The sequence below is a fragment of the Hemicordylus capensis genome, chromosome 2 (genome assembly GCF_027244095.1).
Source record: "Hemicordylus capensis ecotype Gifberg chromosome 2, rHemCap1.1.pri, whole genome shotgun sequence".
NCBI classification, from domain to species: domain Eukaryota; kingdom Metazoa; phylum Chordata; class Lepidosauria; order Squamata; family Cordylidae; genus Hemicordylus; species Hemicordylus capensis.
In genome coordinates, this window is record NC_069658.1 from 240,864,081 (window position 1) to 240,890,332 (window position 26,252).

At 46.9% G+C, this 26,252-nt stretch overlaps 1 pseudogene; it reads left to right on the forward strand.

Moving 5' to 3' along the window:
• Positions 1–26,013, forward strand: part of LOC128347588 (zinc finger protein 665-like) — a 30,023-nt pseudogene extending 4,010 nt beyond the window's left edge.
• The last annotated feature ends 239 nt before the right edge of the window (positions 26,014–26,252 follow it).

Sequence of the window (26,252 nt, forward strand, 5' to 3'; positions counted from 1 at the left end):
ACTTTGTTTTTATTCTGTTGTAAACCTCCCAGAGACGTAGGTTTTAATAAATAAAAAATAAAAATAAAAATATAGAAGTGAGGCTGAGCTAGGTTGGCCGTGATGGAAGCTGATCTCTGCTTAGATGCATGCAACAGCTGCCTCATGCAAGTCCTATAACCCTGAAACAGTGCAGAAGCTAAAGGTGATGTACCCTTGCAGGTCTTCTAGGTATTCTTAATGAAGGAAGAGCTCTTGACAGCCCAAAGTCTTAAAAGACAAGCCCAAATAAGCTGGAAAGTAACAACCTAATGGCGCAGTGGAGAAGTAACTTGCCTAGGGAGCAAGAGGTTACTGGTTTGAATCCCTGCTGGTATGTTTCCCAGACCTGGGAAACACCTATATTGGGCAGCAGCAATATAGGAAGATACTGAAAGCCATCATCTCAAACTGCGTGGGAGATGGCAATGGTAAACCCCTCCTGTATTCTACCAAAGAAATCCACATGGCTCTATGGTTGCCAGGAGTCAACACTGACTCAACAATATAACTTTAATAAGTTGGAAAAGCACATCCCAGAATACAGTAAGGGTCAAATCCCAAATTAATTTTGTATATTTGACACAATTGACCCCTTTTTTCCTGAGCTCCTTCTGAATAGCAACTACCACAGCTTCTCCTGTCCTGCAACCTGGAACCTCTCCTTTGTCTTTGACTAGAAGACCTCCCAGGTTTCTTCTAGCCCTAAAATTCTATGATTAGATTGGTTATCTAGGCCTATGCTTACTTTGATTGATTGATTAAGTGCCATCAAATCGGTGTCAACTTCTAGTGACCACATAGATAGATTCTCTCCAGGATGATCTGTCTTCAACTTGGCCTTTAAGGTCTCTCAGTGGTGCATTCATTGCTGTCATAACTGAGTCCATCCACCTTGCTGCTGGTCGTCCTCTTCTTCTCTTTCCTTCAACTTTCCCCAGCATTATGGACTTCTCAAGGGAGCTGGGTTTTCTCATAATGTGTCCATAGTATGATAGTTTGAGCCTGGTCATTTGTGCCTCGAGTGAAAATTCTGGATTTATTGGTTCTAGGATCCATTTGTTTGTTTTCTAACCCCTGGAGATTGCTAGGCTATTAAAGCCTTCACTTCCCCTCAGTCCATCCTGGGAGCTGCCTTAACTTCCTGCACAACCCTGATTGTACCAGGTTGCCAACTACCAGATTTGACATTGTGCCTCTGCATTTTACAAATGCATTTCATCTCTGATTTTCAAAAGCCTTGCCTCTGAATCAAGGTTGGGAATTCTGGGAGCTGTAGTCCAAAATAGCTGGAGGGCTGAAGCTGAGCAGCCCTGGTCTAGACTGTGGATAGTCTGTCATTCACACTTGCAAATTCGGGTTTGAGCAGATCTCCTGGGTTGAACCAAAAGCATAGCTACTCACGTGTGTAGCATACATATGTGTGAGCAAGCAGGGTACCCAAAGGATGGGGGTCTGACAGAGCTTTGGGGAAGGAATGATGGGAAAGTAGCCCTGGAGGGCTTAAAGGATGGCAGAGAGAGTGGAAGCAGACTGTCCCTTCCTTCTGATGTTTCCATCTCTCCTTCCTTCTACCAAGTTCCTAAACAACATCTTGAATCTGCAGTTATCCGCTGAGCTGGTGAGGGAGGGCGAGAGGAGCTACTCTGAGGGCAAGATGCTGCCGCTTGAGAGAAAGACCAAGACCCACTCCAAATTCAGACATACAAGGAAACCAGAGGTCCCTTCACCATCAGTTTCCAAAGCTGCACATCCAAATTGTTAAGGGCGAAATGGGACCTGTGTTTTCCCTCGCCAAACTGCACTCTGAAACTTTGGTCAGAATGGAGTTTCTCTGCCCTTAACTCCAGTTTTGCGGTACCAGCCTTATCAGGCTTGAGGGAGGAAGCTCCTCCCTCCTTCCGGCCCAATTGGCTGTGCAGGCTGTCCTTCTGTCAAGAAGGAAGCCCACAGAGCCAGCTCCCCTGCCTCTCTGCAGTCTCACTGGGAGTGCGGATCTGCAGGTCCATTGGACCCACAGTTCCACATTATGTCTGACCCGAGAGTCTGTGTCGGAGCAGTGCCCCAGCCTGTCCCCAGCCCCCTTGGAGAAGAATTACGAAAGCCATTTATTATTTCTGAAGCACCGGGAAAAAATGGGGCTGTACAAATGTACAACGAAAGATGAGACCTTGCCTTCAAAAGTGCAATCTAAACAGAGACACACAAGAAAAAGGAAGAGAAAGCCCATGGAGGAAAAGGGACACGAAATTAAGGAATCCCTGGCTGAGCTAACAGCAGAGGAACAGTCGCCTCAGCAGTCGCAAACTAGGGGAACAAATGATGGAGGTGTTGTTAGAGACAGGCCAGTGGCAAGAAGGCTGCATCTGAACATCAACCAGCGGACAGCTTTTGGGATGTAGCCTTCAGGTTCTCCGTCCCCAGCTTTCTGCTGAGTCCTGACCTTTGCCTGTTTTTCCTACAGAAAGAAGATCCAGTCACTTGGAATCACCCAGCGTCGCCTGCAAAGTGTTTTATTGCCTTAGGAGTTTGCTTTCTGGGAAGAGCACGATCAGTCTCCGCCATCCTTGCCTTGAAGAACAGAAAAGTGATTCTTTGGCTTTCTTAGGGGCTGCCTTGAAACACAGATGGAGGGGCAGCAATTAGCTGGCCCAGAAGCAGGAAAAGGCCCTGATGCCATCTGGGCAGGGAGCAGAGGGGAATTCTGGGAAAGGACTGTGCAGAAAGTCCTGGCTGAGGAACCCATCAGCTCAGAGCCACAGTGCCTGTGCTTCAGGCAGTTGGAGTACAAGGTGGCTGAGGGGCCTCGAGAGGTCTGCAGCCAACTCCATGAGCTTTGCTGTGGATGGCTAAAGCCAGAACAGCACACCAAGAAGCAGATGCTGGACTTGGTGATCCTGGAGCAGTTTCTGGCCATCCTGCCCCCGGAGATGGAAAGGTGGGTCAGAGAATGTGGAGCGGAGACCAGTTCCCAGGCGGTGGCCCTGGCCGAAGGTTTCCTCTTGAGCCAGGAAGAGGAGAAGCAGCAGCAACAGCAGCAGGTGAGAAAGCGGTTCATTCTGGTTGTTCCAAAGGGCTGAAAAGGTGAGGGAGGGTTTTCTAGGAATCTCCACCAGTTGCTCAACTGTTAAAAAAATTACACAAGAAGGGTACGTCCTCCAAATTTCACTTGCCTTTGCTTCTTCCAATCCTTGTCTAATTCCTCTCCCTCTCCCTCACGGGGATTCTCATTATTGTTTTAGTGGGCATTCACAGAAGTGACCACTGATTTCTGTAAGGCAGAGGAGGATCTGTTAGACACCAGGAAGAGGCCTCTGTTCTGGGGGACCACACACGAGGGTGATAGAAGTGCCACTTCGCTGGGTAAGGATGAACATATTTCCTCTTGGTTCCTTCCTCTCTCAAAGAAGCCTGAAATCCATGGACTGCTTTTAAATTCACTGGTAGCAGGGAAGTTAGGTTTACTCTAAAGGTCAAGTGTGCCGTCAAGTCGATTTCGACTCCTGACGCCCAGAGAGCCCTGTGGTTTTCTTTTGATAGAATACAGGAGGGGTTTACCATTGCCTCCTCCCTCACAGTATGAGATTATGCCTTTCAGCATCTTCCTATATCCCTGCTGCCCAATATAGGTGACATAGTCTGGGAACATACCAGCGGGGATTTGAACCGGCAACTTTCTGCTTGTTACGAATACGACGAGAATTTATATACTGCTTTTCAACCAAAGTTCCCAAAGCAGTTTACATAGAGAAATTAATTAATTAATTAATTAAATGGCTGCCTCTCCCCAGAGGGCTCACAGTCCAAAAAAGAAACATAAGAAAGCCACCAACAATGGCCACTGGAGGGATGCTGTGCTGGGGTTGGAGAGGGCCAGTTGCTCTCCCCCTGATAAATAAAGAGAATAACCACTTTTTAAAGGTGCCTCTTTGCTCAGAAGGGGTTAGTCTGCACCACTTAAGGTGAGAGGTTTACTCTAGCATCCCGCAAAGTTTCAAAATACGTTAATGTCAAACAGTGGAGAGCTTTGCAGTCCAAATTAGCACTTTGAAGGATACCAAAGAATCAAGATTGGTAGATTTGTTTTGTTCATACAAGGAACTGAAATATTGATTGTCTCTGACATACAAATTGCGCTTGAAGGATAAAATATCTTCCCACCAACTTTGTGTCCCTTGCAGCTGATGTCCCTCTTCTTTCTGCTGGACTGGAAACATTTGCTGTGCAGACTGATCAGGTAGGGGGCAGATGGGGATGGGATCTTAGCTTAGTGGCAGAGCACCAGTTTTGCATGTAGAAGGTCTCAGGTTCAGTCCCTGGAACCTGTGGTTGGGGCTTGGAAAGATCCCTTCCTGAAACCCTGGAAAGTGACGAGGACTATGAATATAAACCAAAGTTCTCAAAGCCGTTTACATAGAAAAATAACAAATAAATATCTAAGATGGCTCCCTGTCTCCAAAGGGCTCTCAATCTAAAAAGAAACAGAAGGTAGACACCAGCCACAGCCACTGGAGGAGGGATGCTCTGCTGGTGTTAGATAGAGCCAGTTACTCTCCCCTTGCTGAATATAAGAGAATCACCACTTGAAATTGTGTCTCTTTGCTCAGTTAGCAGGGGGCAGATTCATTTCATTCATTTCATTTATTTGATTTCTATACTGCCCTTCCAAAAATGGCTCAGGGTGGTTTACACAGAGAAATAATAAATAAATAAGATGGATCCCTGTCCCCAGAGGGCTCACAGTCTAAAAAGAAACATAAGACAGACACCACCAACAGTCACTGGAGGTCCTGTGCTGGGGGTAGATCGGGCCAGTTTCTCTCCCCCTGCTAATAAAGAGAATCACCACTTTAAAAGGTACCTCTTTACCCAGTTAGCAGGGGATGCTGCCTGTCAGTGTAGACAGCACTGAATTTGGTGGACCAAAGATGAAGAGCAGTTTCCTATTGAAAATCTGGTCTTTTAATTTGCCCCAGTTGGCGGAACTGCTGGGGCAATGTGTAGCCAAACACACACACCAGTTCACAGAACATTGGAGCAATGGTTTTATTGGAACAAATTAAAGCAGTTTATTGTTGACACGAGACAATCCACACAAGAATTAAACCAAGAGATAAAAACGTATTAAAACAAAAACCATGAGCAATGAATTCACAGTGCATTGGGTGGGAAGTCTTCTTAAAGGCAGAGGACAAGCTTCTCTTCCTATTAAACAAATAATTTAACTCCTGCGGCATTACTTGGAAGCTGTAACATTTCTGGCATCAAAAGTTATTAAAGGGAAGAAGCACAGTCTAAAGGCATTTAAGCTGGTTAGATGAAGGTAAGGCACAGTGGACTAGACCAAAGAGCCATTCACAGTACAAAGAAATGCCCACAGCCATCCAGTTATCTATAGGCCATAACTAGTAACCCCTTAACGACTTAACTATCAAATTAAAATTAACTTTGCTATCTACCAGTCTTCACATGGCAAAGACACTCAAGAATCTCCCGAAGTTAGGAACACTCCATTTATCCTCTGAGAACAATTTACAAGCTTGGGGCTTTACAAAAAGATAGAAAGAACTTCTGAAGCTGATATAAAAGCAAACCCTCCAGTTAAAATGGAACTTCTCCAAGACCCCCAAAGAATAGGGAATAGGAAAGAAGTAGGAGCAAGGAAATCACATGTCAGGCTCTGATACTTTAGGCTGAGACCAAAAGAGAAGGAAGTATTAAACATGTAGAGAAATAATGAAATAAACATAAGGCCAAAAGGTAGAAATCGGGGGAAATAAAACAAATTTCGCATAAAAGGAAAAAATTAGGACAAAACTAGGGAAGGCATCACTACATAAAGAAAGGCCTCCCATCCTTTCTTCTTTTCTTCCTTCCTTAGGGTGCAAATTAAAAAGGATGAGGAAAGCAGAACAAATAACCAAATCTGGACAAACACCCCCCCGCAAAGTTCCCTTTTCTTCGTAACTCATTGCTTTTCTGTCCCAACCAGATCGCCCCGCCTTTCCTGGCATTCTCATTGGCTATCTTCTCACTTAGCAACCTATCCATCTTCATGTAAATTCATAAAATAAATTTTGTATTGAATAATAATGCGCACTCGCGCGGGGCATCCTGGGACTTCCAGTGGCTGTGTGGCCCCCACTCTCCGCTGCCCCTGCCGGCTCCATAACGGAGCTCGCAGTCGTGTGGGTGGCTGATCTGGCCACCAAGCTGCGAGCGGCTGCTCGTCTGCCGGGAGAGCGGGCTGAGGCGCTTCACACCGATCGCGTGAAGCTCCTCAGTGTCTTCCCACTAGCTTCTAAACTAGCATTGTCTCTTCTTGACCCAGGTTACCTCAGATGGATCCTTACAGGTCAGATCTTTTTATTAACACACTGGGGCTAAAATTATGCCCTGGGTGGCATCTGTGTTCCTATGAGGAGAACAGTCACGGACTGTCCCTGCACACCTTTCCTTTGGCCTCCATCAAAGATTTCCCCTAAGAATGCTGCATACAGGCCATACATGAAGGTTAGAGCCCTGTCAGAAAACTCCCAGCCACCAGCTCTTACCCTACCCTTTGGTGGCTAGAGGGGGAATGACCATTCCACTAGTCTGCAAGGAAAACAAGTTTTCTTCTTCTATTGGGGTCAGGTGTCCTTTGAGGAGGTAGCGGTGCATTTCTCCGAGGAGGAATGGGCCCAGCTGGATGGAGGCCAAAGAGCCCTACACAGGAACGTCATGCTCGAGAATTATGAGAACGTGGCCTCTCTGGGTAAGGTTCCCTCTTTCCTTTGGTTGACTGATGCTGAGGACAGAAGCTGTTGTCCTTTGTTAGCAGAGGTGTAGGGAGCTCGGTGGTGGCTGGGGGACAAGCTTCCACCAGCAGCCCCTTCTGCAGTTGCTGCCGCGCATGCACTAGCGCACATGCATGAGTCATACTCCCTGTCAGATGCAGGGGGCATGGCCCATATCAGGAACAAAAGAACAGCCCTGCTGGATCTTATTGCTTATCTGGTCCAGCATCCCTTTTCACACAGTGGCCCACCAGATGTCTCTGAGAAGCTCACAGGCAAGAGCTGAGGGCCTGCCCTCTCTCCTGCTTACTCCCCTGCAACTGGTATCGAGAAGCATCTCGCCACGGAGGCTGGAGGTGGCCTATAGCCCTCCGACTAGTAGCAGTTGATAGACCTGTTCTCCATGAATTTATCTAAACCCTTCTTAAAGTCATCCAGGCTGTTGGCTGCCATCACATCTTGTGGCAGAGAATTCCACAGGTTAATTATGCATTAAGTGAAAAAGTACTTCCTTTTATTGGTTCTGAATTTCTTGGCAATCAGTTTCATGGGATGACCCCTGGTTCTAGTGTTATGTAAGAGGGAGAAAAATTTCTCTCTGTCAACTTTTTGCACCCCATGCATGATTTTATAGACCTCTATCATGTCTCCCCTCAGTCATCTTTTTTTCTAAACTAAAAAGCCCCAGGTATTGTAGCCTTGCCTCATAAGGGAGGTGCTCTAGGCCCCTGGTCATCTTGGTTGCCCTCTTCTGCACTTTCTCCAGTTCTATCATGTCCTTTTTTGGATGTGGTGACCAGAACTGAGGTAAGGTCACCAGGAAGAAGGGCTGCATGGCCCCTCCTTCCCAGTTGATGATCGGTGCTTGGAGTGAGGCAGAGAAAGGAAGCACCCAGCCCACGCTTGAACAAAGCACCAGTTGGGGAGGGAGAGGGACCGTGCCTTGAACTCCCAGCTGGCGAGCACTTCATTCACCATCTAGGTGCAGAAGGAGGACAAGGTGGTACCCCAAGAGAGGCAGTCCAAGGACATTTGTCCCCCACTTTGTCCAGTGGTGGCTATGCCCCTGCTTGTCGACACCTAGCTTTTAATGAGAGAATGCTATTTAAAATGTGACAGGATGTGTATCCCTCTAACTCTTTGTAGTCTGTAATTTACAACAGAGTTAAGTTAGTCCTTGATTTTCTGCTCAATTTTCCTCTTGGGCTCTTACAGTGTTCTTTCTTTTTTCCAAAAGGTGATGCGGGGATGAGAACATATCAATGCTTGGAGTGTGGAAAGAACTTTGGCTGTAGGAGAAGCCTCACTGTTCACCAGAGAATCCACTCAGGGGAGAAACCATTTCAATGCCTGGAGTGTGGGAAGAGCTTCACTTGGAAGCAACAGCTTGTTTCACATCAGCAAATCCACACAGGGGAGAAACCATATCGATGCTTGGAGTGTGGAAAGGGCTTCAGTTGGAAGCAAGTACTTATTTCACATCAGCGAATTCACACGGGGGAGAAACCATATAAGTGCTCAGACTGTGCCAAGACATTTTCAGATAAATCAAGCTTTAATAAACACCAAAGAGTTCACACAGGGCAAAGGCCATATAAAAGCTTGGAGTGTGGACAGACGTTTGTCAGCACGAAAAGCCTCATTGCATATCATAACATCTGCACAAGAAAGAAACGGTGCAGATGTATGGAATGTGGAAAGAGGGCAAGTCTGCATCAGAAAATCCGCTCAGGGAAGCAACCATATAGATGCTTGGTATGTGGAAAGAGCTTCTGTCGGAGGCAAGAGCTTACAACACATTTTCGAATTCATGCAGGGGAGAAGCCGTATAAGTGTTCAGACTGTGCCAAATGCTTTTCAAATACATCAAGCTTTAATAGACATCAAAAAGTCCACATAGGGGAAAGACCATATAAATGTTTGGAGTGTGGAAAGTGCTTTGTCAGCAACACAAGCCTCACTGTGCATCAGAGAATCCACACAGGGGAGAAACCATATAAATGCCTGGAGTGTGGAAAGAGCTTTCTTACCAGCGCCAATCTAAATTCACATCGGAGAATCCACACAGATGAGAAACCATATAAATGCTTAGAATGTGAAAAGAGTTTCCGTTGGAAGCAGGTACTTATTTCACATCAGCGAATTCACACGGGAGAGAAACCATACAGATGCTCAGACTGTGCCAAGAGGTTTTCGGATAAATCAAGCTTCAATCAACACCGAAGAGTCCATACAGGGGAGAAACCGTATAAATGCCTGGAGTGTGGAAAGAGCTTTGTCAGCAGCAAAAGCCTCACTGCCCATCATAATATTCACACAGAAGAAAAACACTATAAATGCACCGAGTGTGGAAAGGGCTTCCGTGTTAGCAAAAGGTTAACTTTGCATCAGAGAATCTGCACAGGGGGAAAGCCATATAAATGCTTGGAATGTGAAAAGAGCTTCAGTCGGAGGCAAAACCTTAACACGCATCTACGAATTCACACAGGGGAAAAGCCGTATAAGTGCTCAAACTGTGTCAAGAGCTTTTCAGATCAATCAAGCTTTAAAAAACATCAAAAAGTCCACACAGGGGAAAGACCATATACTTGCTTGGAGTGTGGGAAGAGCTTTGGCAGCAGCAAAAGCCTCACCGGGCATCAGAGAATCCACACCGGGGAGAAGCCCTATAAATGCATGGAGTGCGGAAAGAGCTTCCGTATCAGCACAACCTTAAGTTCACACCAGAGAACCCACACAGGGGAGAAACCATATAAATGCTTGGTGTGTGGAAAGAGTTTCCGGCAAAGGCAACACCTTACTTCGCATCAACGCCTTCACACAGGGAAGAAACCATAGAAGTGCTCAGGCTGTGCCAAGAGCTTTTCAGATAAAGCAAGGGTTCATAAATATTGAAGTATTACCATGATAATTAAAGAAAAGGAGCCTGGAGCAGTTGCTAACATGACCAGGTAAAAGAGACAGTGAGCTCTTTCTCACGAACGGTGAGAAAGGGCTACCTGGTTTGTGGGGAGGAAGCCTGAAAGCACATACCTCCCCACAGACTATTGTTGTGCCGTCCCTGGGCGGGTGGATCACCCATGGGTGGATCACCCGCCCAGACGAACACCAACTGCTGCCAATAGCTCCAAGAGTCAGGGTGCTGGGATGTGCACCCCTGAGCTCCGATAATGCACTTCACGAGTGCGCGGTGCATTTTAGGGATCCCCCTTCCTCTCCCATCCCCATCCAGCCGTGGGGAATCCACCCGTGACACATGGTCTATAAAATGGGGTTAGGAGAGCGCTCACTCCCCTAACCCCATTTTGAAGGGGGGCTCCATAGGCGGGTTTGCCGCCATGGGGCCGCTGAGATCAGGCCCGATCCTGGTGGTTCACATGCGCATGCAAAACCGGGCTGGGCTCCCTTCACCCAGTTTTGCACATGCTTGTGAATAGCTACAGTGACAGAGCTCTTCTAGCCAGTGTTTTAAATGAATGTGTTATGGAAAGTTCAGCCTTCAAAGAATGAGCAACAGGGATTGAGAGGGAGTTGTTTTTTTAATTTCTTGTTCATGTTCCAATAATAGAGGTGTTGTTTTTTTTAATAGAAATAATTTGATATATTAAAAAAAAAATTAAGTCTGGAGCAATGGCTACTATGACCAGGTGCAAAGGAAGGACTGGACTCCTCTACATTTCATAGCTGGGCCTTTTCTTGGGTAGTCTGGCTGTGGTTGTGCCACACTTGAACTACTGCAAAATGTGGCAACCAGATTATCTGGCCCTGAACACCATTAACATTTCGCTCCGCTGATAAAAGGTCTTTCTTTCCTAACTCCTAGTTTGGTTTTGGGCTCTAGTAAAACTGCTGGGTTTTTGAAATCTCGCTCTAAAGAAAACAGCCTGTGCCTAGGGTATCTTAAGTAGGGAGGTGCGAACAGGCTTGACCCTGAACATGTCTGAGGTCAAACTGGTTCGGTTCCCCCAGTTCGAACACCCCCCCTCCTAGTTTGGACTGACCTCGGACCGAACCCCTCCCAACAGTTCGGGGGGTTCACAATTTTTAAAAAAATAATTAAAAATGGTTTTTTTTTAACCTCTAGCCCCTTCAGGGGGCTTCCTAAAAGCCACCAGGGGGTGTCTATGAAGGTTCCCCCTCCCTCCGCCGGCCTGGGTAATCACTGCCGCGGCCTGTTCGGGCCTCTGTATACCGGTGTGGTGGTAAACGGAGGCCTGAATGGGCCAGAAAGTGCAGCCAAACGGGCCGCGGCGGTGATTACCGAAGCTGGCAGGGGGAGGGGGGACCTTTGCAGAACACCCCACGGCCTTTAGGAAGCCCCCCGAAGGGGCTAGAGATTTATATATATATATATATATATATATATATATATATATATATATATATTCGCGCGAACCTCCCCTGGACTGGACTGGACTGGACTGGACCGGGGGGTTCGAAGCGGGGCCGGACCGAACTGGTCTGGTCAGGTTCGAGTGCAGTTTGCACTCAAACCGAACCAGGCCAGCCGTTTCCATACACACCCCTAATTTTAAGGGCCACCATTCTATACATGCACCTGCCTGCCCATTAAGATTTATTTCCAAGGCCCATCTCCAGGTGCTTCTACAGTGGCAATCAGAGAGAGCAGAGGTATTTGAAGTATTGAACTCTCTCCAACAACATGTTCACCTGGGGCCATCTCTGTTACATACCAGTTCCCAAGAAATATCTATCCTCTTCTCTTGTGCTTTTGAGGTGTTTTGAGATCCTTTTAATGGTTTTAGCTGCTGGTTCAATTGCTGTTATTGTTGGTGATTTATTTTTGTATTTCTTTCAAAAATATTTATTGTATAGACAACAAAATTAAAGAATATTCCATAGAAAGGAGAAAAAAATTTTTTTTTGTGCTTTCAGTTCCTTATGTATAGCCACCATTGTGGCTAAAGTTCTGTAGTCTATCATTTGAAATGATATTTTAATTGTATTTTATTTATTTATTTATTTATTAAACTTCTATACCGCCCAAACTTTAGTCTCTGGACGGTTAACATAAAACAATTAAAACACATATAAAAAGTTAAAACAATGCAACTATTTAAAATCAGCCATGAAATTAAAACAGAGAATTTTTAAAAGCTGGGAAAGCTTGGGTGAAAAGAAGGGTTTTCAGATATATATTTTTTAAATTGTCGGAGATGGGGAGGATCGTATCTCAGCAGGGAGCACATTCCACAATCTCTGGGCAGCAACTGAGAAGGCCCATCTCTATGTAGCCACCAGACGAGTTGGCGGTAATTGGAGACTATGTGGCTCATAGTGAAGAAGACGCTCTCTTCAATACCCAGGGCCTAAGCCGTTTAGGGCTTTATAAATTATAACTAGCACTTTGTATTTTGCCTGGAAACCAATTGGCAGCCAGTGAAGCTCCAATAGCAGAGGAGTAATGTGGTCTTTCCAAGATGACCCAGAGACCAACCTGGCTGCCAGTTGAAAATATGTTTTTTGATTGACCTTTATAAGGCACCTTGAAGCTGTTCATGGTGCAAGGGGGGATATAGATTTTCTAAATATAGAAATATAGTAGTAGTAGCAGCAGCAGCAGCAGCAGCAGCACAGAAGAAGGAAATTTACAGATTCTCTTACCTGTCCTAGGAATCTACTAATGCAAGAAAACCAATTACATGCCACTGGCTAGTGTAAGCTTATGCCACGATCTTTCTATCTGAGAAAACATGTTTTTTTTTTTAATTGTTCAGTTTCTGTGCTGTTTTTGACATTAGTATCCAAAGCAGTGTACAATTAATAAAAATCATTTTCTAAAAATACAATCATGGCTTAATCAAAACAATAAAAACATACCATAATAACAAACTGAAGGAGGAGGATAGCAGTGGTCAATCAACAAATTAAATTAAACCACATAGGACCGGGTCTCACGATCAGTGAGACCCGGGTTTTCTCAGTCCGCGGGGAGAGTGGGCTAAGCCCGCTTTCCCCGCACATGAGCGGGGAGGGAGTCCTGGGTGGCCGGATCGGCCGCCCACACAATTGCCAGCTCCGTGACGGAACCGGCAGGGACTGGGGAGCTTAGGGGCCGTGCGGCAAGCGTGCAGGGCATGCTGGGGAGACCCCTGGAGACCCCTGGAGGTGGCTTTCCACCTCCCCTCTGGGGGTCTACTCGCAAGGAGCCATGCTGCGGCTACTCGTGATCAGATAGCCCTGGTTTGCGGAGCGCTCGATCTGTAAACCCGGGCTAAGGGGAGGGGTACTTGAGCGGGTTACCCGCTCTAGAACCACCGGGCTCACAGCCAAGCCTGGTGGTTCTCACAATCAGCAAAAACCGGGCTAGCGGAGGCTAGCCCGATTTTTGCTGATCATGAGAGTAGCCCCATAGAGCCCTTTCTCACGATCCTGTGAGTGGGTTTGAGGGCAAGCGGCTGGGAAAGCTGCAGCAGCTTAGCTTCCCTTCCCTGCAGATGATCGAGAAGAGATGCTGGGTGCACGGATCATGCACTCAGACAAGCTGCTGCTGCCCAGACAGCACAGAGCTCTGGGGACCAGGATGCATTGTCTTGGGGTTTCGTCTGGAAACCCCACAATGTACCGCACAAGTGTGTGGTGCATTGTGGGGATCCCCCTGGCGATGGCCAGGAGCCCACACCTCGGTCAGCACCGGCTGAGAGCAGCCAGTGTTTACACACTAGCAGCTAGCTCGGGTTAAAGGTGCCCTTGTGCCCATAACCTCAGCTAACTGGCGGGCTCCCTAGGCAGATTTGCCACCAGGAGCCAGGCAGCTCCTGGTGGTCCTTATAGGCAGCCAAGCCCAGGTTTAGCTGCCCTAGCCTGGTCTTGCGTGCTCATGAGAACAGCCTCTCAGTCTCCTAGCCTCCTAAAAACCTCAGCAGACAACGCCTTCCCTAGAAGTAGGTCTTGCTCAAGCAGCAGGAGGCCAAAGAGAAGGCCTGCTGAATCTCTAGCAGGAGGACTCTCCACTGCCACCAAAAGGCGATTCCCTACGTGATCTCACCAAACGATCTCTCTGAACCACTCATCCCTCTGACTGCTGCTGGCCAGCCTGCCTTTTCTAGAGATGTGTGCAGCTTCTTGGATCTGAACAATTACGATATAATTGATACTGCTTTGAGAACTTTCTTTGTTGAAACAACCAATCCATTACCGCGTTGCAAGTATGTAATAGTAATAATCGTAGTAGTGTACTTGCAATGTGGTAAATGACTGGCTGTTTTACACTGATATAATGGGGTGATTCACACGATTGTAGAAAATCGGGCTAGCGATTTTCTACAACCGCGAGAACCACCGGGCTCAGCTGCGAGCCTGGTGGTTCTTGAGCGGGTAACCCATTGTGGGGATGGGTAACCCGCTCAAGTAGCCCGCCCCTTAAACCGCACTGCAGTTACTCACGAGTAGACCCCCCCAGTGGGCGGCTGAAAAGCCACCTCCCGGCTTGGGGGTCTCCCCGGTATGCCCTGACCGTTCGCGCAGGGCATACTGGTGCTTCTGGGGGCCGCACAGCCCCCAATCTCCCCAGCCAGCTCTGTCATGGAGCCGGCAATCGTGTGGGCGGCCAATCCGGCCGCCCAAGGCTCCCGCCCTGATCGTCTGCAGGGAGAGCGGGCTTAGCTCGCTCTCCTTGCTGAGCTTCCCAAATCGGGTCTCACTGATCGTGAGACCCGGCTCATCATGTGAGTGAGCACAAATGGATACGTTGACTTTTTGGGGGGAGTAATAATACCTTTTGGGGAAAAGAGAATATTAATGAGGCCATCCATGATTATAACTTTTGAAATGTCTGCATCAGTGTTCTTCATTGTAGGGTGTGGTGGCCAGTGGTGGCCCTCCTCAACCTTAAGTGAGTCCCCCTGCCAGAAAACCAACCAGCAAGGGAAAAACTGCCTTCTAAAATGGAGCTCAAAAGGTCAAAACGTTTCAGTCAAAATGGGCTTGTTCTGCTCTGAACTTAAAACAGGTCCTTTATTTAAAGGCCAGGTGTACTGTTTTGAGCTTGAAACACATGAAACAGCCTTAATGAGTAAAAACATTTCACCGTCAACACATTCTGCACATCCCTAACCCAAAGCTCAAGCACAATGGGTGTCTCAGCAGTGCAACTAATCTGCATAGGTTGAACTTTAATATCTTCATTTATTGACCCCAACCAGAGTCCTGCTAGGTAGAGGAGTCCCCTTCATTTCTGACTGGACTTCTATGCCTATAAGAGCTGCTTGACAGACAGAAGTTCAACATGGGAGGCCTTCACCTGCTAATTGGGCAAAGAGGCACCTTTTTAATCTGGTGATTCTCTTTATTTAGCAGGGGGAGAGTAAATGGCCCTATCCACCCCCAGCATAGTACCTCCAGTGACTGTTGCTGGCATCTGTCCTATGTTTCTTTTGAGACTGTGAGCCCTTTGGGGACAAGGAGCCATCTTATTGATTATTTCCCTATATAAACTGCTTTGGAAGCAGTGTATAGGTATTTGTTGTTGTTATTATTGTTTCCCCCAGCTTGCGGGGCGTGGGGGAGCTTGCGTGAAAAGTGTGTTTATTGTATGCCTGTATGACATGCAGAGGTGGATGGACTCGATTAGGACAGCAATGAATGCACCACTGAGAGACCTAAAAGGTCAAGTTGAAGACAGATCATCCTGGAGAGAATCTATGTGGTCGCTAAGAGTGGACACCGACTTGACTGCACTTAATCAATCAATTAATGACATGCAGTTGAGTTGTCAGACCCCTGCCACGGGGGGTGGGGGGAAGTAACAATCTTCATAAAAAATTGTGAGCTCCTGGAGGCACAGCCCTATTCTCTTCCACTTTGGTTTAAGCTTGGTCTTTTAACTTGTTTGATTTTATTAATCTTTCCCTTTATGTTGTTCTGTTATTATGATATTATAATATAATAGAATGTTATTAATGTTCTGAGCCACCCCGAGCAGTAGTGTATTGGAGGAACAGGGTATAAATATTTTGAATAAATACTTTGTAGTAGCCTGATGGTACACACATGACACCATAACTTAAAAGTTAACTTTTTCTTAATCCGGCACGCCATTTCCCAGTTTGCTACATCTACTCCCTGGCTTCCCAAGGCAAAGTAGAAGTGCTGGCTCTGCGAGAGATGTATCTGTAAATTTTAATGCCTGGATTTCTGGGCGGGGTACGTAGTAAATGCACCAGTCCTCCTGCAATTGTCATGCGCCAAGCAAGAGACCTCAGTGTTTTTGGCGAGCGGCTCTCGAAGGGTTAAAAGGATCGTCTGTATTGCTAGAGAGGCATCGAGGCGAGAGGGGGTGTGTGACTTAATGAAGTCACTTCCTATCCCGCCTCTTCCTTTGTGTAAGCCAGGAGGGATTCCGGCATTTTTGCGGCTGGACTGGGGCATCTCCGCGCAGTCCCAACTCACTGGCCTTCTGCAGCCGGTTGAGCTCCACGTGGTTGAAGCCGAAGAGGCTCCCTCAAGAGCAGATCCTGGATCTTTTGACCCTGCAGCAGTTCCTGACCGTCCTGCCCCCGGAGGTGCAGAGCTGGGTGCGAGAATGCGGGGCAGAGACCAGGTCCCAGGCGGTGGCCGTGGAGGAAGGGTTCCTCTTGGGCCAGGCGGAGCAGGAAAAGCAGCAGGTGAGAGCGACATCCAAGATGGGCTGCTAAGAAATCTCTGCTATGGCATTTTTGAGACTGGTTCTGGGAGAGAAAAATGTTACTGTTTCTCTAGGCGGCTTGGTTGATAGGTCTGGATAGGAACATAGGCAGCTGCTGCCATACACTGAGTCAGACCATTGGTCTATCTAGCTCAGTATTGTTTGGCAGCGGTTTCTCCAAGGTTGCAGGCAGGGAGTCTCTCTCAGCCCTATCTTGGAGAAGCCAGGGAGGGAACTTGAACCCTTCTGCTCTTCCCAGAGCGGCTTCATCCACTGAGGGGAATATCTTGCAGTGCTCACACTTCTAGTCTCCCTTTCATATGCAACCAGGGCAGACCCTGCTTAGCTAAGGGGGCAAGTCATGCTTGCTACCACAAGACCTGCTCTCCTCTCTAAATGTTAAAAGAGCTGAGTACTGCTAACCGGAAGGGTGAAAGCCTCTGGCCTGGCTTCCCCTTGGCACATGATCACTTCTCCCTGCCCTCCTAGAAAACGGGAGTATGGACAGGATGGGCCTCCTAACCTAATTAGAATCATGAGAACCTGTTTCTCTGCATTAGATTTTTTTTATGAGTGCATGAAAAAACAAAATTGCCCACCCACAGTGAAGCCTGCCCTCTGGACACAGGACCTCTCCTCTCACCGGATGCCTTTGGTTCCCAGCTTCGTTCTCCTTCTAGGCCATCTCCTAGTAAAGTCTGACTGGTCCCCAAGTTCCACAAAAGACATTGACCTCTGAGTTTAACCTGCAAAGGGTGCCTCACAGTGTGGTACTCCCCGTGATGTGGGGGGAATTCTTGCCCCATGGATTTGTAGAGTGTGGGGAGGAGGGTGTGAATCTCTCACTTTGCCTGCATGACTTCTCTCACTTCTCTCCCTGTTCCCTGCGTGGGACCCTCACTCCTGTGTTTCAGGTATGGGGGACATTCCTGGAGGGGGTTGCGGATTCCCCTGAGGCAAAAGGGGCTCCAGCAGAAACCTGTCAGGAGCTGCTCCTCGGGCGTACACAGGAAGGCCAGGTCCAAGGTGCCTTGCCAGGTAAGGATTCCATATGCTAGAATAACCAAGTTACTGTGAAAGCAACAAAGGCAGCAGAATGGCGTAGAACTGTGAAGAACATCCTGAAAGTTAGTGGGATAGATTGGGCCTCTTCTGGTGAGGTGGGACAGATCCATTGCTGAACGTTGCCTGTGGAAACATGGGATTCCACCCCCAAGAAATATGGTTCTTCTCTACCTGCCACCCACCACTCTGTAGATTTTTGGTTTGCAGCTCTTGTTTTCCCCAGTACTAGTCTCCAAGTTTAGAATAATGGTGATGTCTAGGCTTGGAGTCCTGAACCAGATGATGTTGGAGTACAAGCCCCATCATCCCCAGCCACAATGGCCTGGCCGTTATGGCTAGGCATGATGGGAGTTGTAGTCCAACAACATCTGGCGATCCAAGCCCTTGTCTAGGCTATTGTCCTTCCCAAAGACTACCTGGGGGACAGTAGGTAGCTCATAGAAAGTCCTAGCAAGAAGTTTCTGGTATAAAACTGATCAGAAGCTTTTCTCTCCAGAGAGAAAAGGAGTGGTGTCAATGCTTCTCTTTCTTAACCTTTAAGAGAGACCCCAATGGAGACACACCAGGAGATACATTCCTGATAGACACTATGGCAGACAAATCATACTTTGGGATCTTGAGGCTTTATAAAAACAAACTTTCTTTAACAAAGATAAATTGGGGCCTATTTCAGAAAATCTCTAAGAAAGCACTAGAAGTAATTAAAGTACTGAAAATCAGCTAAACTTTTAACTGATTTGATCTAGCTAAATCAGCTAAACGTTTGAGCCAGCATGGTGTAGTGGCTAGAGTGCTGGACTAGGACCGGGGAGACCCGAGTTCAAATCCCCATTTAGCCATGAAACTAGCTGGGTGACTCTGGGCCAGTCACTTCTCTCTCAGCCTAACCTACTTCACAGGGTTGTTGTGAAAGAGAAACTCAAGTATTTACTACACTGCTCTGGGCTCCTTGGAGGAAGAACGGGATATAAACGTTAAAAAAAAAATTTTTTTTTTAAATTTGTGTTTTAGCTCATGAGCCTGCAAAATGTAACTTTTGCAGGTTTGTCTTGAAATTCTAGTTAAGTTTGCTAAGAAAACTCTTTTTAAAAAAATGAGAAATCCCACACAATGGTCATCTTAAAACTTGGTTACTATTCTGCTAACTAAACCATGCTTATCTACTACATTACCCTATGGTTAAAAAAGTAAAGGAAAAAAATGCTTCTGAACTGTAGTTGCTTTAGCTCAGAATAATTCCCATATGGTGGGACCATATTCACATGGGAGAAAGAGTCTACCTAGTCCTACTTGAGGTAAATAAAGTAAAGTTGTACCGTTGAGTCGGTGTTGACTCCTGGCACCCACAGAGCCCTGTGGTTTCTTTGGTAGAATACAGGAGGGGTTTACCATTGCCTCCTCCCGCGCAGTATGAGATGATGCCTTTCAGCATCTTCCCATATCGCTGCTGCCCAGTTTAGGTGTTTCCCATAGTCTGGGAAACATACCAGTGGGGATCTGAACCAGCAACCTCTTGCTCCCGAGGCAAGTTACTTCCCCGCTTACCTGACATTTAATCAGCGAAACCTCCCCTCCCCACCTTGCTGGTGACAGTGACTCTGATCTTAGTTTGGCAAGGTCAGGTAAAGAGGAACAATACTCCCGGATCACTAATTATAGGTAAGCAACCTGTTTCTTCTACTACTACTATTACTTATAAACCACTTTTTAACACGAACAACAAAAGTTACCAAAGTGATTTACATAGAAAAAGGTACAGGCAGAATATGGTTTCCTGTCCCCAAAGGTTCACATTCTAAAATGAAATACAAGATAGATACCAGGATCAACCACTGGAGGGATGCTTTGACTAGGTTGGATAGCACCACATTTGAAAGGGGCCTCTTTGCCCAGGTAGCAGGGGTCACTCACTGAAGTCTAAGAACTTGAGGTTTTCGCTTCTTCTGACACCAGCAGAATGGATCCACCAGTCTCCAGGTCGGACTGAGCAAGATTCCTGTATAAAACCCCAGAGAACTGCTGCCAGCCAGTGCAGACAATACTAAGCTAATGGACCAGGGCTTGACTCAGTATAAGGCAGCCACTTGTGCAACAATAACTTTCAAGATAATACAGAAAGAAACACACACAGTTTTTGTTTATAGAAGCTTCTGTGTGACTGCTTTGACTTAAAATGCTGTATTGTAATCTCTTTCTATTTTTAATAGCAAAACCCCCCAAACAGGCTCTAACCCAGCCTTCTTTCCTTCCTGTGTTTGCAGGGTGGTATGGGGTTTTTCTCTTGTTTTTGTTGGGGTTTTTTAACACAAAGCAGCTCCTTCTGCTTCATGTGTAGCTTTTCAGGAATCTCTTCCTCTCTCCAAGTATCTGATAACAAGACTTATACTATGTGAGTGACTTGAGAGAACTGTTGAACATGGAGACCAGGGTGCTCCTTCGTCAGAGGAGTGCTCAAGGCTCTTCTGAGTCTGAAAAGGGTGGGGCGCTCTAGAAATCTGGGATGGGAGTAGCAAAGAAATAGCCATGCAAAGTTACATGCAAAGGAAATCTTTCATGTAGAAGAGAGCTGGCCGTGTGGCAGCAAGCATGAATTGTCACCTTTGCTGAGCAGGGTCCATATTGGTTTGTATTTGGATGGGTGACTTCCTATGAGCACAGTAAGGTATTCCCCACTGGAAGAGCATCTGCTTGCACCAAGTTCACTCCCTGGCATCTCCAGATAGGGCTGAGAGAGACTCCTGAAATCTTGAAGAGCCATTGCCGGTCTGTGTAGACAATCCTGAGCTAGATAGACCAATGATCTGACTTGGTAGAAGGCAGCTTCCTGTCTGCCTAGATTCATTTGTTTTTTTCTGTTAAAATCAAATCAGCTTACAGAACAGTAAATAAAACTAGAAAAGAAAAGGGAAACCACCTTCAAAAGTAATGCAGAAAAAATTACAAAACAGAACTACACATAATAAAATTGCCACACTAAAAAGGCATCTCAGTTAAAAGCAGAGTTAAGGAGCAGTGGATCACTAAAAGATTTTTGGCCTTCTCTTCTCCAGACTAAACGTTCCCAGTTCCTTCAGTCTTTCCTCTCAGGGCGTTTTCCAGACCCCTGACCATCTTTGTTGTCTTCCTCTGAACTGTTCCAACTTGTTTACATCTTTCTTAAAGTATAGCATCAACAACTGCACATGGTACTCCAGATGTAGTCTGCTTAGTGTGGTGTAAAGTGGAACAATGACGTCTCACGACTTGGAAAGTCTAGTTCTATTAAAGGTAAAGTGTGTCGTCGAGTCGGTTTTGATTCCTGGCGACCACAGAGCCCTGTGTTGTCTTTGGTAGAATACAGGAGGGGTTGACCCATTGCCTCTTCCTGCACAGTATGAGATGATGCCTTTCAGCATCTTCCTATATCACTGCTGCCCGATATAGGTGTTTCCCATAGTCTGAGAAACATACCAGCGGGACAGCCTAAACCTGTATTACCCTTCCTTGCTTTTCTGTCACACTTCTGGCTCATGTTTAATTGTGATCAACTGCAACTTCTCTCAAACTAGATGTTCCCCATTCTGTATCTGGGTAGAATGGATTAACATGGGGGCAAGCTACAGAACTGTAGTAGTAGTAATAGTTCCATAACAAATTGTTCTCTGGGCAGCTCAAAACACAGCATTAAGACTTCAAATGAAAGCACATAACACGTTAAATCATAACAGATCTTTAAAAAAAATACAAAATACAATACAAAGCAATTTTAAAACTCTTTTAAAAATCAAAATTTAAAAGTAGTAAGCATGTGGATGTGAGAGTAGAGAGGAAAGAGACTGTTCAAAGATGCTTCCAGATTCACAGGATTATAAACAGACCAACACACCCCTGAAACCAGAACTGCTAACAGCAGCAGACCCATTCAGTATTGTAACAGGGATTCCCAGATGTTGTTGACTAGAACTCCCGTAATTCCCGGGCAAAGGCCATTGCAGCTGGGAATGTTGTAGTCAACAATATCTGGGAATCCCTGTAATAGTGAACACTGCTTACATTGGTGTGTATGAAGTACACACATTAGATTCTCCCTCAGCTATGTTATATAGGAACATAAGAAGCTCCTTTATACCAATTCAGACCATTGGTCCATCTAGCTCAGTATTGTCTACACAGCAGCTTCTCCAAGGCGGCAGGCAGGAGACTTCCTCAGCCCTGTCTTGGAGAAGCCAGGGAGGGGACTTGGAACCTTCTGCAGCTGCAAGCATGCAGGTGCTCTTCCCAGAGCAGCCCCATCCCCTAGGGGGAATATCTTGCAGTGCTCACACGTCTCCCATTGAAATGCAAACTAGGATGAACCCTGCTGAGCAAAGGGGACAACTCATGCTTGCTACCACAAGACCAAATCTTCTCTCTGTGAGCTTGAGATAGCGGGATGGACTGTGATGAAGTTTCTGCCCACAAACTATTGGCTTCTCTACCCTGACAATTGAAGAATAGGGAAAGGAATCCTGTGTGCTTTTCCCCACAAAAAGATCATCCACCACACACACAGTGGCTGACATCTAGGCTTGCATTGTACTAGTGCAAACGTGTTGTGCTATCTTGTTCCACTAAGCTTCGAGCTTGCACTCCAGACTGCAGCGAAGTGTACGAATCTCGCTCGGGTCGATTTGAGTTCCATTTAAGAGAGTGGAGATCTGCTCAAATCGATTTGGATTTGATTCGACTGTGGGCAGATTTGAATTGAGTTGAGCGAATCTCCACTCTATTCAGTGGGTTGGAATTCAAATTAGATTTGAGCAAGATTTGTGGACATCCCTACCAGACTGGTATTGTGGTGATGCAGCAGGACGTGCCTCCTGCTGTGATGATTCTCCCTCAATTCATGTGTGTTGCAGAGAATGGTGCAAAGCCACTTGCTACCTTTGCAGCACAATAGATGGTGCGACCTTGAGCATCCGCTCAGCCATGCAACCTTCTTTTGTGAGCATATTTTTCTTTGTTGCATTAGGGCATCATTAGTCTGGAGATCAGCCAGGGTAAATGCAGCACTTATTTGGGGGCCTTTGCTTGTGCTGTTTATGGAGCACTCTAGCGTGTTGTGGCAGCTTGCATTTGCTAGTCTGGATTCTGGCTGTAGAAAGAAGCTCTAGTTAACAAATGGGTCAGCTGAGCTGACCAGCCTTCCTTCTAGGACACCTAAAATATTGATACGTGGTGGGTAGGGTTTAGGATGCCCAAGGGTGTGTCGTAGTGTCTAATGAGCCACCTAATGGTACAGCGGGGAAGTAATTTGCCTAGGGAGCAGGAGGTTGCTGATTCAAATCCCTGCTGGTATGTTTTGCCGGACTGTATTGGGCAGCAGCGATATAGGAAGATGCTGAAAGGCATCATCCCATACTGCATGGGAGGAGGCAATGGTAAACTCCTCCTGTATTCTACCAAAGATAACCACAGGGCTCTGTGGTCCCATGAGTTGACACCTATTTGACAGCACAACTTTACCTTTTTAGTAGCACCTAACACACTTTTGAGCATCAAATGCTCTCCTTCAGAGACAATTGTATGCTCTAATATCTTTTGGGGGTTTAAGTCCCACATCAGCAAGAATATCCTCCCTGCTCTTTCTTTTCACAGCTAAAGTATCCCCACTTAATATCCTCTTCTGTTTAATTTGAGGCAGAATCCTATCACCCCCTTTCAACACTTTGCCATAGTAGGGATGTGCCCAAACTGGTTTGGCGGCCATTCTGGAGGCCTCCGAACCGGTCCGTATCCGAGCCGGTCTGGCGGCTTGGCACGGACGGGGGTTGTAGCTTTAAGGGTGGGGGGGGGTAGTACTCCCCCCCACCTGCTGCTCTTCCCCCTCCGGCGCTGTGGTTTTTGTAAAAGTTTCTGGGGTGGCAGCATTCCTCCCTGCCGCCCCTGCCCCCGTCGTTAGCCTGCCAGAGCTTAAGTACGTTACACGCATGTGCCCGTTCCGGCGCATGTGCGCTGCCGCCGCTCGCATGCTCCGTATACGTCACACGTCGACGTGTGACGTATATGGAGCATGCGTGCAGTGGCGGCGGGTGCGCACGCGTGCCGGAACGGGCACATGCGTGTAACGTACTTAACGTTTCCGCCCCAGAAACTTTTACAAAAACCACAGCGCCGGAGGGGGAAGAGCGGCGGGTGGGGGGAGTACTACCCCCCCGCCCTTAAAGCTACAACCCCCCTCCGTGCCGAGCCGCCAGACCGGCTCGGATCCGGACCGGTTCGGAGGCCTCCAGCATGGCCTCCGAACCAGTTCGGGCACATCCCTACTATGGCAAAGTGTTGAAAGGGGTTGATAGGATTCTGCCTCAAATTAAACAGAAGAGGATATTAAGTGGGGATACTTTAGCTGTGAAAAGAAAGAGCGGGGAGGATATTCTTGCTGATGTGGGACTTAAACCCCCAAAAGATATTAGAGCATACAATTGTCTCTGAAGGAGAGCATTTGATGCTCAAAAGTGTGTTAGGTGCTACTAAAAAGGTAAAGTTGTGCTGTCAAATAGGTGTCAACTCATGGGACCACAGAGCCCTGTGGTTATCTTTGGTAGAATACAGGAGGAGTTTACCACTGCCTCCTCCCACGCAGTATGGGATGATGCCTTTCAGCATCTTCCTATATTGCTGCTGCCCAATACAGTCTGGGAAAACATACCAGCAGGGATTTGAATCACAGCGCCGGAGGGGGAAGAGCAGCGGGGGGGGGTGGGGTAAGTACTACCCCCTGCCCTTAAAGCTACAAACCACCACCCCTGTGCCAAACCGGACTGGTTTGGAGCCATGCACATCCCTGTGCCATAGCAGTAAATTTGATTTGTTCCCTAATCTGCAGCTCTACTACTCTTGTTACTTCTATTCTTTTTATTTTCTTCTCTCACATTCCAGGAAGTGCTGGGCAGGAGGATGAGAATGGCGGGAATCTGTGTGGAGTGTATGTGGAAAGATCTAAACATTTAAAGATGGAAAACAATTCTGAGAATCAAGAAGGATCAAAGGCGAAAGAGGGAAACCAACCAGAGAATCGGAGAACTGCATACTGGGCGGGTGGAGAGGGTTGCCGTGTGAATAAACACATTCCCTCCCGTCAAAGAAGCCATACAGCAGAGAAACCATATAAATGCTTGGATTGTGGAAAGAGCTTCAGCCACAGCGGAAGCCTTATTTCACATCGAAGAGTCCACACAGGGGAGAAACCCTTTAAATGTCTGGAATGTGGGAAAAGCTTCAGTCGGAGCACAACTCTCTATTCTCACCAAAGAATCCACACAGGGGAGAAACCCTATAAATGTCTGGACTGTGGAAAGAGCTTTAGTCGGAGCACAACTCTCTATTCTCATCAAAGAATCCACACAGGGGAGAAACCCTATAAATGCTCAGACTGTGACAAGTGCTTTAATGCTAAATCAAGCCTGAACGGGCACCAGAGAATCCACACAGGAGAGAAACCATATAAGTGTTTGGCATGTGGAAAGAGCTTTGGCTGGAACACACACCTTCTTATGCATCAAAGAGTCCACACAGGTGAGAAACCATATAGCTGTCCAGAGTGTGGAAAGAGCTTTAGTCAGAAACAAATCCTTGCTTCTCATCAAAGAATTCACACAGGGGAATGTGGAAAGAGCTGTAGGTGGAGCACAAGCCTGATTGCACACCATGGCAAAACCATACACAGAGTCCCGAAAGAGCTTCCCTTGCAACACAGCCCTTCCTCCTTAAAGTAGCCACTCAAGGGTAAAGCCCAGTAAATGTCTGACGTGTGGAAGGAGCTTCAGGTGGAGCCCAGTCCCCTATGCCACATCAAAGAATCTGCACGGGAGAATCTTGCCCTGATGAACACACCAGCACCTGTTTAACATCTTCAAGGGCTGCTGTGTCAGTCTGCTATCAAAAAAGAGCAAAGAGTCCTATAGGCCCCATGAACAGGAAACCATTGATTGAAGCTTGAGCTTCTGGAGGAAGGAAGGAAGCAGGCCTTGCGGTAGCAAGCTTGAATTGTCTCCTTTGCTAAGCAAGGTCTGCCTTGGTTTGCATGTGAATAGGATACTACATGTGTGAGAACTGTAAAATATTCCCATTCGGGGATGGGGTCATAGCTCAGTGGAAGAGGGGCTGCCTCTAGAAGGTCCCTGGCATCTTCAGGTAGGGCTGGGAGAGAGTCCTGCCTGAAACTTTGGAGAGCCATTGCCAGGGATTCTCAACGTTGGGTCCCCAGATGTTATTGAACTTCAACTCCCATAATCCCCAACCAAAGGCCACTGGGCCTGGGGATTATGGGAGTTGAAGTCCAATAACATCCGGGGACCCAAGGTTGAGAAGCCCTGGTGTAGACATTACTGAGCTAGATGGATCAGTGGTCTGACTCTGTATAATGCAGCTTCCTATGTAAAGTATTTGTTGAAAGCTGAACAAGCTGTGCAAATTCTGCTTGGGTATGCTCACCCAGCCTCCCCCCCCCCCCGCCCACACAAAGTGGACTGTTTTGAAATACACATTTTCTAAACCATGCATTTGTTGGATGTTTTTAATTGTTGTTTGTGGACTTGAACACACATGTATTTGGCTTTTTATTTTGTTTTTAAAGATCCTGAACACCAACTTGGCAATTCTCCTCTATACCCCCATCCATTAATACACTAGCATGATAGTGCTCTGTTGGTACTGCTGGGGTACTAGGTAGTAGGCAGATGTCTGGCCCTGCTGAGCATGTGACATGCATGTCAGCCCTGCTATGG